Source organism: Aquarana catesbeiana, linkage group LG03 (assembly GCF_042186555.1).
Source record: "Aquarana catesbeiana isolate 2022-GZ linkage group LG03, ASM4218655v1, whole genome shotgun sequence".
NCBI lineage: Eukaryota > Metazoa > Chordata > Amphibia > Anura > Ranidae > Aquarana > Aquarana catesbeiana.
The window spans coordinates 7,544,945-7,562,772 of NC_133326.1; the positions used below are offsets into that span (position 1 = coordinate 7,544,945).

General features: G+C 40.8%; 1 protein-coding gene across 1 annotated transcript in view; it reads right to left on the bottom strand.

Moving 5' to 3' along the window:
- LOC141131190 (prolactin-releasing peptide receptor-like) overlaps positions 1-17,828 on the bottom strand; it is a 363,387-nt gene that overhangs the window by 139,680 nt on the left and 205,879 nt on the right. The window lies entirely within an intron of this gene.

A 17,828-nucleotide genomic window follows, 5' to 3' on the forward strand; every position in this document is an offset into this window, starting at 1 on the left:
AACTCCGGGACAATATGACACATTTTTGGGACTGTTGGCATTTATACAGCGATCAGTGCTATAAAAATGTGTAAATGTCACTGGCAGGGAAGGGGTTAACACTAGGGGGCGATCAAGGGGTTAAATGTGTTCCCTCGTGTGTGTTTATAACTGTGGGGGGGGTGGGACTGACTGGGGGAGGAGACATATTGCTGTTGGCAATTATTGCAAACAACAGATCTGTCTCTACTCCCCTGTCAGAACAAGGATTTGTGTGTTTACATACACAAATCCCCTTTCTGGCTCTCATGCCCACGATCGTGCTCTTAGGGTCGGTTCACACATGGGCAACACGACTTTAGCGCGACTTTGTACCGCGACTTCAACGCGGCTTCAGCGCGACTTTAGCGCGACTTCAGCGCGACTTCGGCAAATTACGAGGCGACTTGAAGTCGCCTCCATGACAGGCGACTTCGCCTGTGGCCAATCACGGGGCAATCAGCTCTCTGGGAGGGAGGGGGGAGGGAGGGGTTTTCCCTGCAAAGTCGCTTGACTTTACAGAGAGATCCGACTTGGAGGCGACTTCCATTGATTTCTATGGTACAGGTCGCCTACCAAGTCGGATCAAAGTAGTACAGGGAGTACGCTCTGAAGTCGGAGCGACTTCAGTAGTGTCTATTAAGACACTAGCGTTAACTCCCATTGAAACTATTTCTGGGGCGACTTGAGGGCGTACAAGTCGGATCCCAAGTCGCCCCAGTGTGAACCGACCCTTAAGGAGCCGCCGTCCCATATAAGGAATTGTCAAAAACTTTCTCTGTGTTTCTCTGTGTTTTTATTACTTTCACATAAGGGGGTGGGATCTGGGGGCCCCCTTGTTAAAGGGGGGCTTTATATTCTAATACGCCCCCAACCCCCACAACCACTGCTCAGCTTTGTGGGGAACAGACCCTTGTCCCAATCAACATAAGGACAAGGTACTTTGGGGCGGGGGGGGGGCGGAGCCTTCCCTGCCCCAAAGCACCCCCCCCCATGTTGAGGGCATGTGGTCTGGTGTAATTCGGGGGGGGGGGGCGCTCGCTTGTCCTCCCCCTTCCTGACCTGCCAGGCTGCGTGCTCGGATACGGTTCTGGTATGAATTTGGGGGGGGGGGACCAGCTATTGCAACAAGTGTGATCTGACTCTGTGATCTGATTTTTTTTTCTTTATAAATGTAATTTTTGCTGCAGCAGGTTCTATACATGGTACAGATGCATCACTTTACAGGCAGACTAAGGGGACCCCCAGGTACTATATTTAACCCCTTCTGTAGCTCCCCACGCAGATATACAGCGGCAGGGCGGCCCTCCTGCGCGAAATCATGTACCTGTATGTGATTTCATGCACGGGAGTCTGGGGCGTGCGTCCAATCTGGACTCTGTGTCCAATCACAGCAGGAGCCAATCAGCGTGTTCGGCGGGCGCAATGTCCGCCGGGACCCACCGATCGTTCTGGGGAGAGGCAAACGGCGGTCTGCCTACGTAGACCACCGTTCTGCCAGAGGGGAAAATTGGAGATCTTGTGTTTCTGCTAAGCAGGAGCACAGATTTCTGTCTTCTCCTAGTCAAGCACCCCCTCACCCCCCACAGTTAGAAAGCACCCCCTAGGGACACACTTAACCCTTTGATCGCCCCTGATGTTAACCCATTTTTTTGGGAAGGGGGGGTGTCCCTGAATGGCAGTTTGGAAATGCGGTCACCCTAGTGAGGAGGGAGCGGAGGCGTGGCCTACCAGCGCTGTGTGTGTCTATGGATAGACAGCCCGCCTCAGGACTATTTTGTAATCTGCAGAACAACACCTGGGATTTCCGGACCTGGTGGAGGAGGATAACGCCTACTAGGGCTCCCCCCAGTGCTAGCGGGGTTGAGCTCTGTCGAGAACCTGCATTGGAGGTACCACCTATGGAGGAGATTGAGGCACCGCCACCTAGAGCAGCACACCCAGCAGACGGCAGAGGTTTTCTAGGACCATCGGAGGTACAACCGTCTGCCCTTCCCACTGAGGAACTGCCACAGTCTGTTGTGGTGTGAGGGCCTTCAGCCCCTTGTGAGGAGTGACCTGAGGAGTGACCTGGGGCTTTGTGGGACGCTCCTAAAGGTACTGATGTGACAGAGGAGCTGGAAGGATCTGTGGACCTGAAACATCTTCACCAGTTCCCACCACTGTTTTTCATGAGAGGGACGCTATCACAAGGTCCCCACCTCCTGGGTAGACATGTGCAGAACAAAAAAATTAGCTTAGTGTAATTTCATTCCAATTCGTTATTTACATAAATTTGTTTAGTAAAATTAGTTTAATCCGTTCAATTCGTTTTCAGAATTCGTTTTGTTTATTAGTATTTGAATCGATTCGAATTTTCCAAATTCTAATTCGAATCGATTCAAAAAGTTTTCGAATCGATTTCGAATAGTTTTCTAATTCGAAATGTTTTGGAATTCGAATAGTTTTCGAACCAATTTAGAATAGTGTTCCAATTCAAATAGTTTTCCAATTTCCAAAGAGAATAAAATAGAATAGGAAAAATATAATAGAAAAGAAAATAACAGAAAATAAAGGAACAGAATATAATAGAGTAAAACAAAAACAAAATAGGATTGAAAATAAAAGAACAGAGTAGAATGGAATAGAAGAGAATAGAAAGGAATAGAATAGAATAAAAAAAGAATATAATAAAATAGAAAGATTATCATCTTCTGAAATTCAAATAGAATAGAAAAGATTAGAATTTAAAAAACAATAGGATAAAATAGAAACAATATAACCATTTGCCAATATAAATAAAATATAATCAATTTGAATAGTATAGAAAAGAATAGAATAGAAAATAACAGAATAGTATAGAAGAAAAACAGAATACAATAGAATGAATATAACCATCTTCCTATTCTAATCTATTCTTTTCTATTCAAATTCAAATTGATTATATTTGAATTTTAGTAAATGGTGATATTCTTTCTATTCTATTGTTTTTTTAATTCAATTCTATCATAGTCTATTCTGGTCCATTCTTTTTTTTTCTATTCTATTCTTCTCTTATGTATTCAAATTCCAATGTATTCTATTTGAAATTTGAATTTCAGACGATGGTTATATTCTTTCTATTTGTTCCTATTCTAGTCTATTCTGTTCTTTTATTTTCTAATCCATTTTGTTCTGTTTTACTCTGTTATATTCTATTCTTTTATTTTCAGTTATATTCCTTTCTATTCTATTTTTTTTCTATTCTATTCCTTTATTTTCTATTCTATTTTATTCTCTTCAGAAATTGGAAAACTATTCAAATTGGAAAACTTTTTAAATTTCGAGTTAGAAAACTATTCGAATACTTTTTCGAATTAAAAAACGTTTCGAATTCGTAAAGTATTCTAAAACGATTTGATTCAAATTCAAATAGCTTTTTGAATTTTTTCCGTTATTTCGGGGTCGTTTAAATTCGGTACTATTTTCATTCTGAAATTCGGATACATCGGAATTTCCAAAAAACGAAAATTCATCCGAATTTAAATTCCGAACGAAACGAACTGCACATGTCTACTCCTGGGAGACCTGGCGTGCTCCTTACATGGAGTCAGGGCAAGAGGAAGGGGAGGAGACCAGCAGTGCCCCGGAAACCCCCCAACACCCACCATCCTACCCGCCCAGGACAGGGGCAGAGCCGCCACCTCACGCACTTGGCTTTAGCGGCGGATGATCAGGGACATTAGGGAAGCCAGCGAGCGTGGCTGCACCCCTAGGCAGCAGTGCGCCCTGGGGGCGGGGTTGCCTAGCTCGCCTAGCGGTAGCACCGGCCCTGCTCAGGAGCGCGCATGCACGGCTGCCTCCTTACCCCCTGGCCTGTAGGATGCATTCAGTGGAGGGAGAAGCTGATAGCGCCTTTAGTATCATTTTGAGCGTTTCCTACACGTGCAGCAAAACACACAGAAATGTGCATTTTGTAGCATGTTGACATCTAGCGGTGTTTTAGAGACTTGTTTACGTATGTGATTTGGTATCTCTCTCTGTCCTCCCCTCCTGTTTAGTGCTAGTTAGTTCAGTCCTATCTAGACCCTCCCCAGTTCTTCCATGTTCCCTCAGTGTTGGTTATTCACAGAGACGGGGCTCAGGAAAGTCAATAGGGGTAGATTTACTAAAGCTGGAGAGTGCAAAATCCGGTGCAGCTGTGCATAGAAACCCGGCTTCAGTGGTGGCTGGTGCTCCATTTTATAGTGAGGTGGCAAACAACCCCCCCCCCCCGACGATCGGTAGATCTCCCCTGATAGGACCTATAGTGGGGTATGACCCCAGCCCCCCCCCCAGTACCTACAGGCAGTGGCGATGCGTCCGCATGGGCGCCGCCCCCTATCCTGCCACACGCTTTATCACCAATAGATAGATTCATGCATTGCGTCCAATCATAACAGAGGACAGAAAGAGAGGACGGGAGAAGACATCGAGGAGCTGTCCCACCGAGGCAGGGTATGTACAGACAGTGGGCAGGGGGCACACTGGCAGCATTTGATATGGCACAGTGAGGCTGCATTCGATGGGGCACAGTGGCTGCATAAGATAGGCACAGTAGCTGTATTTGATGGGCACAGTGGCTGCGTTTCATGGGCACAATGGCTTCATTTGATGGCACAATGGCTGCGTTTGATGGGCACAGTGGCTGCATTTGATGGTCACAGTGGCGGCAATTTTTTTTTTTAGAATTTTGCGCTCCCCCCAAAATTTTGAGCACCTGCTGCCACTGCATACAGGTATAGAAGAATCCAGCAGCAGCCAGTTGCTCGGGGGTTAAGCCCGGTGTGTTGCGGCCAGTTGTGGAAGGTCACCATGCGGCTGGTCATGTCCAGTAGCTCAGGGTAGATGGCGGGGTCGTCGTTCTCCTGCTCTCCGGGCAGTCGGTGCAGCCTCAGCTCAGCGTCTGTCCGGTAGGTCCGGTTGTTGGGGGATGGGGACATTGCTGGGCTCGGTTCTCCAGAGGAAGGGATGGGTAGGGAAGTATTTGCGGTCCTGGTATCAGGCCGGTCCCCGGGCTCCCAGCTCCGGAGGATCCCCCCCACAGGAGAAGCACTGGACCCGGTCACAGGTCTCCAGATAGAAGAAGATGGCTCAGGCCAGGTGATGGGGGGGGACACCGAGCCTGACCAGTCACCGGAGCAAAGGAGCGGAGGAGCAGAGGATGTTCTGGAACTGTGTTCTCCACTGTGTTTACTATGCTTCCGTTTGTGAATGAGCGGGAAGCCTCAGAGCTCCTCCTATTCATTCATCTGTGCAGCTGAGGCTGTAGAGAAAGGGACTGATAAATCTATGTCCTCGGGCTGGGGGGGCCCTGTTAAGTAGACTGTATGGGGCCCCCCCAGTGATTTCTAACAGCAGCCCTGGATGACAGCATAGTGGGGGGCATTGAGGGTGGGTCGAACTGGAAACTGCAGTGATCGGGAGGAGATCATAGGCTGATTTTGCTGACCCGAATCTTCACATTGGGGATATACAGAAGAGCTGGTCCTAGTCACAGGACAGATATCTCATTGTGAGCCTATTTTCCGGGATTCTGCCCGGGACATGCTCAGACCGGGACATGAGTCTGAATTCCGTGAATGTCCTAGGAAAATCCGGACTGTTGGCAACTATGACATGTGACATGTACTACATGTTTGGACACCCCAGTTTTAAAGCATTTAATGTGACGTTCACCCAACATTCACAGCAGGTGAATTAGTCACAAATTTCAAACACATGCACCTGAACATACACTAAATGTTTGGTGACTGTTCCATCACTGCTCCGCTGTATTTGTAGCACGTCTTGCATTTTATCAATAATACTGTATGCCATCAACGTATCTCTTTCTCCTTTGCTGTATCTTCTGATGTCAGTTCATTCAAGAGGCCATTCCCTGCCTGTTAATCCGTCCAAATGTCAACCCGCCAGAAAAGAGAAGAGAAGAGGTGTAACCGATGGAGAACATATGCAGTATTGATTCACCCGGCCGAGCCGGAGGCCACCCCGAGCCGCACTGAGCTGTCACTGAGAAGAATGTTTTCACTTTTATAATCATTTCTATCCCGATCTTCGATCCATACCATGGCCATAAATATATTCAGTGCATCCGGAAAGTATTCACAGAGCTTCACTTTTCCCACATTTTGTTATGTTGCAGCCTTATTCCAAGATGGATTCAATTCATTATTTTCCTCAAAATTCTACAAACAATCCCCCATAATGACAACTTGAAAGAAGTTTGTGTGAAATCTTTGCAAATGTATTAAAAATAAAAAAGGAAACAAATTATTATTATTATTATTATTATACAGGATTTATAGCACCAATAGTTTGCACAGCACTTTGCACCGTGAGGGCAGACAGTACAATTACAATACAGATCAATACAGGAGGAGTCAGAGGGTCCTGCTCCTTAGAGCTTACAATCTAGGAGGGAGGGTCAAGAGATACAAAAGGTAACTGTGGGGGATGAGCTGATGGAGGAAATTAAAATACAGTTGTTAGGTGTGGGTAGGATAGACTTCTCTGAAGAGGAGGGTTTTCAGGGATCGTCTAAAAGCTAATAGAGTGGGAGATAATCGGACAGATTGGGGTAAGGAGTTCCATAGGATTGGAGAGGCTCGGGAGAAGTCCTGGAGGCAGATATGGGAGGAGGTGATGGGAGAGCTAGAGAGGAATGAAGAGAACGATTTGGTTGGTATTTTGAGACTAGGTCAGTGATGTAGCTGAGGGCAAAGTTGCTGATGGCTTTGTAAGTAGTTGTTAGAATTTTGAATTCAATTTGTTGGGTGAGCCGAAGTCAGTGGAGGGATTGACAGAGAGGAGTAGCAGATACTAAGTGGTTGGTAAGGTGGACGAGTCTGGCAGCAGCATTCATGATGGATTGAAGGGATATGTAAATCCCATGTACATAAGTATCACAGACTCCTCCCATGTACATAAGTATCACAGGCTCCTCCCATGTACCCAAGTATCACAGGCTCCTCCCATGTACAGAAGTATCACAGGCTCCTCCCATGTACATAAATATCACAGGCTCCTCCCATGTACATAAGTATCACAGGCTCCTCCCATGTACATAAATATCACAGGCTCCTCCCATGTACATAAGTATCACAGACTCCTCCCATGTACATAACTATCACAGGCTCCTCCCATGTACATAAGTATCACAGGCTCCTCCCATGTACATAAGTATCACAGGCTTCTCCCATGTACATAAGTATCACAGGCTCCTCCCATGTACATAAGTATCACAGACTCCTCCCATTTACATAAGTATCACAGACTCCTCCCATGTACATAAGTATCACAGGCTCCTCCCATGTACATAAGTATCACAGACTCCTCCCATGTACATAAGTATCACAGGCTCCTCCCATGTACATAAGTATCACAGGCTCCTCCCATGTACATAAGTATCACAGACTCCTCCCATGTACATAAGTATCACAGACTCCTTCCATGTACATAAGTATCACAGGCTCCTCCCATGTACATAAGTATCACAGGCTCCTCCCATGTACATAAGTATCACAGACTCCTTCCATGTACATAAGTATCACAGGCTCCTCTCATGTACATAAGTATCACAGACTCCTCCCATGTACATAAGTATCACAGACTCCTCCCATGTACATAAGTATCACAGGCTTCTCCCATGTACATAAGTATCACAGACTCCTCCCATTTACATAAGTATCACAGACTCCTCCCATGTACATAAATATCACAGGCTCCTCCCATGTACATAACTATCACAGGCTCCTCCCATGTACATAAGTATCACAGGCTCCTCCCATGTACATAAGTATCACAGGCTTCTCCCATGTACATAAGTATCACAGGCTCCTCCCATGTACATAAGTATCACAGACTCCTCCCATTTACATAAGTATCACAGACTCCTCCCATGTACATAAGTATCACAGGCTCCTCCCATGTACATAAGTATCACAGGCTCCTCCCATGTACATAAGTATTACAAGCTCCTCCCATGTACATAAGTATCACAGACTCCTCCCATGTACATAAGTATCACAGACTCCTCCCATGTACATAAGTATCACAGACTCCTCCCATGTACATAAGTATCACAGACTCCTCCCATGTACATAAGTATCACAGACTCCTCCCATGTACATAAGTATCACAGGCTCCTCCCATGTACATAAGTATCACAGGCTCCTTCCATGTACATAAGTATCACAGACTCCTTCCATGTACATAAGTATCACAGGCTCCTCCCATGTACATAAGTATCACAGGCTCCTCCCAAGTACATAAGTATCACAGGCTCCTCCCATGTACATAAGTATCACAGGCTCCTCCCATGTACATAAATATCACAGCCTTTGCCATGACACTCAGAACACGGGGAACGCAGTGCCGGCACCTCCAGCGCTAGATGTATATAATGCCAAGGGGTATTGGGAAGGGGGGATCTATTTTTACTAGGGAATCTATTATATTATATATATTATATTGTTGCCGGGTGAGGGGAACCTATTGTTGCTCAGCGGGATTTTATGTTGCTGCGGGGGGGGGTTGTTGATTAGAAGAGATCTACTGTTGAGGGAAAGGTCTATTAATGCTTGCTTCTGGGATATCTATTGTTGCTGTTGGGGGTCTATTGTTGCTGGGGTGGACTTACAGTATTGTTGTTGGGGGTATTTTGTTGTGGGGGGTCTATTCTTACTTGGGGTTTCTATTGTGGCTGGGAGTTTATATTGTTGCTGGGGTGTCCATTGTCGCTGGGGGATCTATTGTTGCTGGCGTAATCTATTATTAGATAGATAAAAGGGGATTTTGCGAGCCACAATGGTATATTGCCTCAAATGTGGAAATCACCTAGCTGCCCGTGCAGAACACATTTCATATGCAATACAATGTATACAAAAGATACGCTGCGCTAAGGTGAAAATTTCAATCTGGAGATCATTAATGCATATGAGGTATACTGAAAATACCGCATAAGCTGCTTATTCAGCCACAATCCAGCCACTAGGCATGTGCAATTCATTTCGTTCCGAATTTGTTTTTTAATGAATTTCGACAAATTCATTAATTGGGAAATATCCAAATTAACGAAAACCTGTTTAACAAATTTTTCCGAATATTCGTAAATTCGAAAAATGTGTACATTCATAAATCCATACATTCGTACATTCGTACATTCGTAAATTAGTGAATTCGTAAATTTGTAAATTCGGAAATTTGGAAATCTGAAATAATAATTAATTAATAATAACTTAACTATTAGTAGTAACTATTAAATTATAGGTATTGTAATTTCCTTTCAAATTTGGCTGTTAGTGAACGTAACACATACAAATTTATCTGAAATTACAAACGATCCGAAAAAACGAATGCCGTATCCAAGCGAATGGAACGTAATGAATTAATAATAATAAATAACAACAATAATAATAAAAACGTTTTATTATTATTATTTTATTATTAATTTGTTCCGTTCCATTCGTTTAGATGCAGCATTCCTTTTGGATAATTTGTAACTTCGGATAAATTCGTATTTGTTACGTTCACTGACAGTCAAATTTGAAAGGAAATTCCAATACCTATAATTTAATAGTTAGTTACTATTTCAGATTTTCGAATTTTCGTTTTTTTTGGATTTTCGAATTTACAAATTTCCGAATTTTCTAATTTACAAATTTACGAATATACGAATTTCCAAATGTACGAATGTAAGAATGTGCGAATGTACGAATTTACGAATGTACGAATGTAAGAATGTACGAATTTACGAATGTACGAATTTACGAATGTAAGAATGTACGAATGTACGAATGTACGAATTTACGAATTGCGATCATAACGAATGACCTGAAAAACAAAACAAAAAAATAAACTAATGAAACGAAAATGAAAATGAACAAATTTTTTGGCTGTGCACATGTCTACCAGCCACAGCAAGGCACAAAGGATATATATATATTAAACAAGTGATTTTAAAGTGCAATGTGTAAATAATATACTAGATGTATACCATTAGAATGAGAGTAGCGATTACTGAACTACTACCTATATATATAATGGATGAAAAAATCATTTATATAGTCTGAAATTTACCGTGGAAAAAAAACAAAAAAAAAAACATATATATATATATATATATATATATATATATCACAGTGATAAGTGCAAAATATAACAAAGTGCCAAGTGCCACACTTGGTGTGAATATCAAATCCAAGATGTGGTACGTGATTATTAAAGACCAATATATGAAAGAAATGCATATAAAGTCATAAAGTTCATAAAAAATCCAACGTGCGTGCATTAATCTTAGTGCTCAGAATCCCATGCTCAAGTGCCATCCAGTGACCCCCCCCCCCCCCCCCGGGGACAGCCGCTCACCTCAGAGCGTGCGACTCAGCTGTGAGACTGAGTCTAAACACGCTTATGAGCCATCCCACGGCTCAGTGATGGAATCCAGATACACAGTTTTCAGCAGCAACTCCACAGTTAGGAATAAAGGAAAAGAAAAACTGGATAGTGTGATATCGTTTATAAATATTTATTAGGATAAAAGCTCCCTACATTAGGGTACTCACATTTGCAAGGTGCGTGAGTGCACCAATCTGATAACAGTCTCCAAAGTTTGCCTCAAAGTTTGCCTGTCAGGAGGGATAAGCTGTGCATTGCACCTCAGTGGAGTGAAAGGCTCCGTGCTCCGTCCTGGCCCTTCCCCTACGCGTGTTCGACACAGGGTCACGTGTCTTCATCAGGGGGATTTGTTGCTGGGGTAATCTAATATTGCTGGGGGGTCTATTGTTGCTGGGGACATCAATTGTTGCTGGGGTGTCTATTGTTGCTGGGGGACCTATTGTTCCTGGGGGGTCTATTGTTGCCAAGGAGAGCTATTGTTGCTGGGGAGATCTATTGTTGCTGGGGGATCTATTGTTGCTGGGGGATCTATTGTTGCTGGTGTGTCTATTGTTTCTGGGGATCTATTGTTGCTGGGGTAATCTATTGTTGCTGGGGGGGGTTCGATTGTACTGCAGCTGATTCCTGGGGAGGTGTGCTCAGTAGGTGGTCAGTAGATATGTGCAATTCGTTTAGTTCCGATTTTTTTTTTTTTTTAATTTCAACAAATTCGTTAATTTGGAAATACCTGAATTAACGAAAACCCGTTTAACAAGTTTTTTCCGAAAATTCAGAAATTCGAATATACAGAAGTTTGGAAATTCGAAAATTCGCAAATTGGGAAAAACAAAAATTTGAAAATAAGAGCGAAAATCTGAAAATTCGAAAACCTAAAATAACTTCAGATTTGACTGGAATTTCCTTTCAAATTTGGCTGTTGGTGAACGTAAGGAATACGAATTTATCCGAAGTTACGAATTATCCGAAATAACGAATGCCGTATCTAAACGAATGGAAATTAACGAATTACTTTTTATCATTATTATTATTTATTATTAATTTGTTCTGTTCCAGATAATTCCTAACTTCAGATAACTTTGTATTCGTTACGTTCACTAACAGCCAAATTTGAAAGGAAATTTCAATACCTATAATTTAATAGTTATTTATTATTAGTTAGTTAGTTAGTTATTATTTAGAATTTTTGGATTTTCAAATTTTCTAATTCCGAATTATCAAATTTTCAAATTCACGAATTTCCGAATTTTTTAATTTCCAAATTTTCGGATTTTCACATTTTTGGATTTTCGAATTTTTAAATTCCGAATGTTCGAATCTCCGAATTACGAATTTTCAAATTTACAAATTGCGAATTTTCGAATTTCAGAATTTTGTGAATTTAGGAATTTACGAAAATTCTGAATTTTCGAATTTCATAATTTCAGATCTTCAGGATTTTTTGAATTTACAAATTTACGCATTTACGAAAAAAAAAAACAAATGAAACAAAAACAAACAAATTTTTCAGCAGTGCACATGTTTAGTGACCGGGGAGAAACATGAATAGTCTGGGGTCTGGAGCAACCATGTTCTTGTCCTGCTGGAGATGTTCCACAGCCTCAGGGGCTGCTGCCCCTTTTAGGCAGTTCTGCTTGGGTCTTCTGATGTTCATCGTGGTCCCAGCTATAGCAGAGCAAGGGGGCTTATTCCTATGGTATTTACCCTTGGAGCTTACTAAGCAGTTTCACCTCAGGATCTGGTCTGGAGAACTCACTGAAGAGTGCCTAGTAGCGGCTGGAAGGTAGGTAGCCACCCTGGGACATTGTGAGTTCTGACCTGAGCTCGGGTTCCTAGTGGCTCGTGTGCTGTTCTACTTTTGGGGTGCCAGAGGTAGCTCTTACGAGAAAGCAAGAAAGTTCTTACAGGGTCTCAGTTCTGGCTTTCTCCTTTGTTTCTAGTGAAGTGTGTCTTCCTGTTAGTAGTCAGCATTTTTGGAGTATCCCACCCCAACCCCTCTCCTGTTCAAGGTTCTACAAGCACCAAATCATAAAAAGACATCCCCTAGACCAGTGATGGCGAACCTTGGCACCCCAGATGTTTTGGAACTACATTTCCCATGATGCTCATGCACTCTGCAGTGTAGTTGAGCATCATTGGAAATGTACTTCCAAAACATTTGGGGTGCCAAGTTTCGACATCACTGGCCTGGACTGTTGAATGGAGCCAGAGGGAAGGAACATGCCTGAGTGATTGGTGGCCTCTGCACTGCCTGGGGAAGAACCAGTAAAAATCAGTGGTTCCTACGGTGGTAGCGCTACTGGGTTTCATGGAAGATCTGTTTGCTGTAGGCCCTAATGAGGCTATACCTTATACAGACATGGTCAACTGTTGTCACCATCAGGAAACCCACCCCGAAAAATACCATTCATCCATCCTTGGAGTGCATGTGAACAGGAAGTAGCTCCAAAGAGGCCAGAGGAGATTACCAGCACTGACATGCCATGAAGGATGAAAAAATGTGAAAGTTATGGTGGTGTCCAGGTAGTTTTAGGTGCTTTTTAGGCACTTAAAGTATGCTGTAACAAAGCTTATCCTTCTATAATGTGTACGTGTCTCAGTCCAGAGCACTAAGTGTCATTTCTGTCTGCTGCGTCCTTGCTCTGCTATTGGCATGAATCACTTCTGATAAATTTTCCTGAGACAGGGAAGGGAGCTCCAGCTGATTGACAGCCTTGGCTTTGTTCCTGTGTGCTGCGTGAAGGGGGCGTGTCTTTTCCCTTCCAATCAGCTCTCAGAGCTCTCCTCACTGATGTAACGTCAGCTCTCCGCCCCCCCCCCCTGCTTTTCAGAGCTGAGAGATCCTGCATAAATTCTGCACTTTGAATGGATGTAGGAGGAAAGACAGCTGTGAGTAAACAGATACAACTTATGTAGGAGGATTTGTTCCATCTCTGCATATCAGCTGAGGCCAGTCACTTCACTGGGTATATGGAAGGGTTTACAACCACTTTAAGTTTTTTTTTTTTTTCTGCTCTGATCTTTCTCTTATTTTTTTTTCTGTATTTAGTTTCTGGAGGTTTTTTTTTTTTATACAATAGTTCAAACAGAAGCTCAAGATTTTTTAATAGATAGTGCTGGTTTTCTTATTTTTTTATGTATTTCTTATTATTGTATTCTTTTCAAAATTAATAACAAAAAATATTCCAAATATACAAAAAAAAAAAAGAATATGAAGCATTTTTTTACGTTTTTGCTGCTATTTACAATTTGTTTCCAAATCTCAAAAAACAACATAATAAGCAAAAAGGATCAATAAAGAGTTAAAGGCTTCAGAATGGCTCTCTACACAGTTTTACTCTTTTTTTTGGGGGGGGGGGTATTTTCTTTTTCATCACAACATGTATATTTGTGATAACTGATCATGTTAAAACATAATGTGATAAAAAGAGTAACATAAAATAAATACCCAAAAATATAGGTCAACAGTTTTTTGTTTTTTTTCTAACATTTTTGCCCTTTTTCTTGCGTTTTTTTTTTTTTTCATATCTTTTAGAGCACTTTGTTGATATTTTTAGACAGAAAAATGGTAAAAATATAACTTTTTACACTTTAAATAGTGGGTACATACTTGTGTTACTGTGTCTGTACATTTTTCAAGTTGTTATTTAAAAAGTACATACAAAAAAAAGAAAAAGAAAGACATAAAATGATTTAAAATGTTTCTTTTTTTCTTTTTCTTATTTTTCTTTTACTTTTTTTAAATGTAATGAATGGCTATTGTGTTTGAAAAGCCATTCACAACATTTTTAATGGATGTGGAATGCGGTGAGTGGATTTTGGATTAGATGTTAGGTCATAGTGCGTATTGCTGCTTTTTCATTGTCTTTTTGTTATGTTTATTAGGAGACGTCATATGTAACTATTTCCTTACAGTGGGGTTTACAACCACTTTAAGGGTTTTTTTTTTCTTTGCGCTCTGATCTTTCTCTTATTTTTTTTTTTTTTTGCTGTATTTAGTTTTTGGAGTTTCTTTTCTACAATAGTTCATACAGAAGCTTAGGAATTTTTAATAGATAGTGCTGGTTTTCTTATTTTTTGATGAATTTCTTATTATTGTATACTTTTTAAATTAATAACAAAAAATATTCCAAATATACAAAAAAAAAAAAATATATATATATATATAGCATTTTTTACAAATTTTTGCTGCTATTCACAATTTGTTTCCATATCTCAAAAAACAACATAAGAAGCAAAAAGGATCAATAAAAAAGTTAAAGGCTTCACAATGGTTCTCTACACAGTTTTACTCATTTTATTTTTTTGGGGGGGATGTATTTTCTTTTTCAACACAATATGTATATTTGTGATCATTGATCATGATAAAACATAATGTGATAAAAAAGAGTAACTTAAAATAAATACCCAAAAATATAGGTCAACTGTTTTTTTTTCTAACATTTTAGCCCTTTTTCTTGCGATTATTTATTTATTTATTTTTTCCATATCTTTTAGAGCACTTTGTTGATATTTTTAGACAGAAAAAAGGTAAAAATGTAAACTTTATTATTATATTTAGTATATGAAAAAAAAAAAGAAAGAAAGACATAAAATTATTTAAAATTTTTATTTTTCTTATTTTTCTTTGACTTTTTTTAAATCTAATGAACTGCTATTGTGTTTGAAAAGCAAAGTCCATTCACAACATTTTTAATGGATGTGGAATGCGGTGAGTGGATTTTGGATCAGATGTTAGGTCATAGTTTTTTTTTTTTTTTTTTGTATGTATTTCTTATTATTGTATACTTTTTAAATTAATAACAAAGAAGATTCCAAATATACAAAAAAGAAAAAATATGTAGCATTTTTTAACATTTTTTTGGATTTTGGATCAGATGTTAGGTCATAGTGCGTATTGCTGCTTTTTCATTGTTTTATTTTTTTTTTTTGGATGTATTTCTTATTATTGTATACTTTTTAAATTAATAACAAAGAAGATTCCAAATATACAAAAAAGAAAAAATATGTAGCATTTTTTTACATTTTTTTTGATTTTGGATTAGATGTTAGGTCATAGTGCGTATTGCTGCTTTTTTATTGTTTTTTTTTGTTATGGTTATTATGAGACGTCATATGTAACTATTTCCTTACAGTGGAACTTCACCCAAAAATGAAAGTTTCACTTTTCTTCCTCCTCCTCTCCTTCCGTTTCATATTTATTATTATTTTTTCTTTTTGTTGGAGCAGGTACCTTGTTTTGACAGGTACACACTCCCACTTTTGCTCAAACGCGCCCCGCCACGAGCCCCGTGAGTCTGACCGCGGGTCCCGCGGACTCGATGTCTGTGGGGACACCCGCGATCGTCTCACGGAGAGGAAGAACGGGGAAATGCTGATGTAAACAAGCATTTCCCCTGTTCTGCCTAGTGACAGGACACTGATCACAGCCCCTCCCCCCCCACAGTTAGAATCACTCCCTAGGACACACTTAACCCCTGCAGCGCCCCCTCCTGGTTAACCCCTTCACTGCCAGTCACATTTACACAGTAATCAATGCATTTTTAATCACACTGATCGCTGTATAAATGTGAATGGTCCCAAAACTGCGCAAAAAGTGTCCGATCTGTCATTACTAGTAAAAAAACAAAAATTTTATAAAAATGCCATAAAACTATCCCCTATTTTGTTGACGCTATAACTTTTGCGAAAACCAATCAATAAACGCTTATTGCGAATTTTTTTTTACCAAAAACATGTAGAAGAATACATATCGGCCTAAACTGAGGGAAAAAAAAACATTTTATATATTTTTTGGGGATATTTATTATAGCAAAAAGTAAAAACTATTGCTTTTTTTTTTTTCAAAATTGTCGCTCTTTTTTTGTTTATAGCGCAAAAAATAAAAACCGCAGAGGTGATCAAATACCACCAAAAGAAAGCTCTATTTGTGGAGAAAAAAAGAACGTCAATTTTGTTTGGGTGCCACGTCGCAACGACCGCGCAATTGTCAGTTAAAGCGACGCAGCGCCGAATCGCAAAAAGTGCTCTGGTCAGGAAGGGGGGTAAATCCTTCCGGGGCTGAAGTGGTTAAAGACTCTATAGAAAAAAAAAAAAAACGTATTCATGTCATGTCCCCAATAACAACCTAAAGTCCATAAACCAGAGACATGGGGTTCACATTACAGTTTGTCTCTTAAAAGCTCATCTTCTTTCAGTTTGTAAGCAGGTTGAAATACAGTATTTAGATACAGCGCCTTGAAAAAGTATTCACACCCCTTGAAATTCTCCACATTTTGTCATCTTACAACCAAAAAACGTAAAAAAAAACGTAAATGTATTTTATTGGGATTTTATGTGATAGACCAACACAAAGTGTCACATAATTGTGAAGTGGAAGGAAAATGATAAATGATACAAATAAATATGTGAAAAGTGTGTGTGTGTGGGGGGGACATTTGTATGGCGCCCCCCGGAGTCAATACTTTGTAGAACCCCTTTTCTCTACAAGTCTTTTTGGGGGTGTCTCTACCAGCTTTGCACATCTAGAGAGGGACATTTCTGCCCATTCTTCTTTGTAAAATATCTCAAGCTCTGTCAGATTGGATAGAGAACATCTGTGAACAGCAATTTTCAAGTCTTGCCACAGATTCTCAACATCTTTTATACTCCTAGTGTATCTACCTTTTATTACATTGATGCCTATTCTGTAATGCTACTTAACACCACCTTAGGTTCCCTACCCAGTCCCTCACGGGGGGGGGGGGGGGAGTCCATCTTTCTCAACCAGGGTTTCCACATCTTTTACGAACATAATAAAATTACCACGCCTAGTAAATGTCACTTTTTCCTTCCACACTCTCGTATTTATGGCCTTAACCCACTTTTTTCAGGAGATGGAGGTCTCAATGATTGCCAATTATGTGCGATCAGTTTTCTTGCTTGGTATAGGCACCTCAGAATCACCGTTTTGGTGCTTACTGACTCTCTAACTTCGTCCACATATCCCAACACACGTACTCTAGGTCAGTCTTTCTCCGCCTTTTCAACACAAAGGAACCCTTGAAATAACGTTCCGGTCTCGGGGAACCCTCTGCTAAAAACGACTAGACCTATGTAGCAATAACTCTCGGTGGAGCTGCTGGTTTAAGAGGGCTTGTTACCTTCACTCTCGACACCTCTGTTTCACCGGCACCGGGTCTAGGGATCCGTTGAGTTTACCTCTGGACGATATAAGCACCAAACACTTGAGTAGGTTTTCCAATGCTTTAATACAACGAACAAGGGAAGTAGCAGGAAAGAGGTAGTAGGAAAGCTGCAGGGAAGCTCAAATACCTTTCTGTTGTATTTCTTCAGAACATTCTTTGCAATTGAACACTTGTAATTGAATAGTCTCCCCTTTCGTAGGATTTAATCTTTGCCCACCTGGATAGGCCTCT